General features: G+C 40.8%; 1 non-coding gene across 1 annotated transcript; it reads right to left on the reverse strand.

Moving 5' to 3' along the window:
* Window positions 1–1,125: 1,125 nt before the first annotated feature.
* On the reverse strand, window positions 1,126–1,229 carry LOC123571511 (small nucleolar RNA U13). Its single transcript, XR_006695664.1, has one exon. It is a non-coding gene; the product is annotated as a small nucleolar RNA U13 (small nucleolar RNA).
* Between the last annotated feature and the right edge of the window lie 2,591 nt (window positions 1,230–3,820).

Raw genomic sequence — 3,820 nt, forward strand, 5'->3', positions numbered from 1 at the left:
AGCCTGTAATCCCAGCACTTTGGGAGGCCGAGGCGGGCGGATCACAAGGTCAGGAGATCGAGACCACAGTGAAACCCCGTCTCTACTAAAAATACAAAAAATTAGCCAGGCGCGGTGGCGGGCGCCTGTAGTCCCAGCTACTCAGGAGGCTGAGGCAGGAGAATGGCGTGAACCCAGGAGGCGGAGCTTGCAGTGAGCCGAGATCGCGCCACTGCACTCCAGCCTGGGCAACAGTGTGAGACTCCGTCTCAAAAAAAAAAAAAAAAAAAAAGAAAAAGAAAACCTGGGTGGCTCATCCAATCAGTTGAAAGGTCTTAACAGCAAAACTAAAATTTCCCTGAAGGAGAAGAAATTCTGCCTCAAGTCTGAGGTGTCAACTCCTGCCTGAGAATTTCCAGCCTGCTGGCCTGCTTTATATATTTCAAACTTGCCTAGCCAGCACCCCATGATCCTGAAAATCAATTTCTTGAAATAACCACCTGCCTACTACAAAAACACCTTCTCTCTGTCTCTTCCTTTCTCCGCCTCTGTGTGTCTCACTCTGTCAATAGATTACACATGCATGTATAGAATGTATATAACACACAATTTAAACATACACAAATGTAAAGCACACACGTAAGATTCTACACATACATGTACAAAGTTTACTAGTTCTTGTTTCTCGGGTAGAACCCCAACAGACAGAAGTCACCAAATGCAAAAGGAGACCAAGACAAACAGTGAAAATGATCTGGGCCCTGCCTGCTTTGTCAATCTTAACCTCGTACACTTTGCTCCAACCACACTAGCCTTCCTGGTGTTCCTGGAACACAGAATGCTTGTTCTTTCCTCAGAGTCCATCCCCCCTGGGGCTGCCTCCCACTGCAATGGTTTACCTGGCCTGCTATCCAGATTGTATTCAGGTCTCTGATTAAGTACTATCACAGCAGAGACATGGTCCCAGTCTACTCTTTAAAACAGACATCCCCCTACTCCCATATGCTCTATCCACTGAATTTTGTTCATTCATAGCAATGACAACTTCCTTAAATAATAGTATTTATCTGTATATTTACTAGTTTTTTTCTCTGACAAGAAAAAAATACCTACAACAGGAACCTTTTACGTCTTTTTTTCCCTTCATGTCAGACGGGTAATGTGCCAATGTTGTAACAAGTTTTGAGGGAGGCACATCTCACACATGTACATGAAAACCCAATCATCACGTTTATGAACTAAAGAAGGATCTTTTTGTGTCTTGTTCACTATTGTGTCCCCATCACCTAACACAGTGCCTGGTCCTTTAAGAGTTGAAGAGATGATATATGGACGGAATGATAAATGGAAAAAAAATCTCTGAAAGAAACAGACGTAGTTCAGGGAACAGTGAACTTTAAAAACAATGCTAATTGGTTACACACTGAAAGGTTCAAATCCTTATTATAATCCATAAACAATAAGGGAATACTGTGAACAAAGAACAATTGGAGAAAAAGAAAGAGAGCTTTTAGACCTTAAAAAGATTGGTGAAACCTTAAAACCTCCGCAGAAGCGTCCGAAGCTACCAACACAATGTCACTGAATGCAAAGTTAGGAAGGGAAGTGCAGAGTTGACCCTCACTAGCTGGTTCGAGCCAATATCAGCACAACACTGATAGGTGCAGGTAGCTGATGTGGTAGACGCTGTAATGTGCCCTTCAGATCCTCCTTCAGGAAGGAAGGATGTATTGCCCCGTCTGTTGAGAAGGCTGGTAGATAAGTCTTTGGCTGTCAGCCTTATTCAGGGATTGCCTCAGCTGAAAAGAGCTGCCTAACCAAGGTCACAGCCCCTTCCAAAGGCATCCCACATTAAATGACTGAACGACTTGGGGTATCAGGGGCTAGCTCCCTGGTCCCAAATGGGGACCACACTGGCAAATTATCCAATCTTTAGAATTTCTTGTAAGGCTGTATGAGGCTTCTGTCACGAAGCCTTCTTCCTTCTCCTCCCTACTCTTCTGCATGTGTTAATCCCAGTAATGTGCCTAAATATACCTCCTGTATCTATTTTCTCTTCTAAGTCATGAATTGCAGTCATTAGATGATAGTGATCAGGAGGAGAGAGAGGAGTGAGTGTGGAAAATTTGAAGAAATAAGGGAAGGGTGAAATTGTTATTTGAGAGTGAGAAATTGAGTTTCTAGCAAAGTATAGTGGAATTGTCTCAGTGTTGAGTGAGAAAAAAGATAAGAGACAAGAAGAATAAATTCAGGAGGTCCAATATCTCACAGGAATCCAAGAGAAAAAAAGAACAGAGAAAATGGGAAAGGATAGGCTGGGCACGGTGGCTCATGCCTGTAATCCCAGCACTTTGGGAGGCCGAGGAGGGGGGATCACCTGAGGTCAGGAGTTCAAGACCAGCCTAGCCAACCTGGTGAAACCCCATCTCTACAAAAATACAAAAATTAGCTGGGCATGACGGAGGGTGCCTGTAATCCCAGCTACTCGGGAGGCTGAGGCAGGAGAATTGCTTAAACCCTGGAGGTGGAGGTTGCAGTGAGCCAAGATTGTGCCATTGCACTCCAGCCTGGGTGACAGAGCAAGACTCTGTCAAAACAAAACAAAACAAAACAAACAAACAAAAAACAAAAAACACACACAAGGGAAAATTGGGAAGGATATTTCAAAGAAATAATAGAAGAAATAGAAAAAAAGTTTTCCGGAACTGAAGAACAAGAATATTTGTATTAAAAGAGCCTATCAAATGCAAAATGAGATTATTCAGAAATAACTACACTGATAGACATCCTTATGAATTTTAAAGTATACCACAGACATGATAGAGAACTTAAATATTTATAGATGGAAAGAAGTAAATATCTTACAAAGGATCAATAGGCACAGAGAAAGCTTTCAATAACTTCCAACATCCCTTCATGATAAAACCCCTCAACAGACTAGGTATCAAAAAAATACATCAAAATAATAAGAGCCATTCATGACAAACCCACAGTAAACATCATATTGAATGGGCGAAATGTGGAACTATTCATCTTGAGAACCAGAACAAGATAAGGATGCCCTCTCTCCACTCCTATTCAACATAGTACTGGAAGTCCTAGCCAGAGAGATCAGGCAAGAGAAAGATGCCTCCACGTATGAAAAGAAGTCACACAATCTCTTTTCCTTGATGATATGAATCTATACTTAGAAAATTTTAAAGATGCTGCCAAAAGGCTCCTAGAAATGATAAACAACTTAAGTAAAGTTGCAGGATACAAAATTAATGTACAAAAATCAGTACTATTTCTATGTATCCACAACATCCAGGCTGAGAGTGAAATCAAGAACACAGTCCCCAAAATGTAACAAATCACCACTAAAGAACTTACTCATGTAACCAAACACCACCCGTTCCCCAATAACCTGTGGAAATGAAAAATTAAACAAAAATAAAGAACACAATCCCACTTACAATAGCCACAAAGAAAATGAAATACCTAGAAATACACCTAACCAAGGTGAAAAGTCTCTACAAGGAGAACTACAAAACACTGCTGAAAGAAATCAGGAATGACACAAATAAATGGAAAAACATTCCATGTTCACGGATTGGAAAAATCAATATCATAAAAATGGCCATACTGCCCAAAGCAATTTACAGATTCAGTGCTATTCCTATCAAACTGCTAATCACATTCTTCACAGACTTAGAAAGAAAAACTATTCTAAAATTCACATGGAACCAAAAAAGAGCCCAAATAACTAAAGCAATCCAAAGCAAAAAGAACAAAGATGGAGGCATCACACTACCCAACTTCAAACTATACTATAAAGCCACAGTAAACAAAACAGCTTGGG

This window comes from Macaca fascicularis, chromosome X (assembly GCF_037993035.2).
Source record: "Macaca fascicularis isolate 582-1 chromosome X, T2T-MFA8v1.1".
In the NCBI taxonomy this organism is placed as follows: Eukaryota; Metazoa; Chordata; class Mammalia; order Primates; family Cercopithecidae; genus Macaca; species Macaca fascicularis.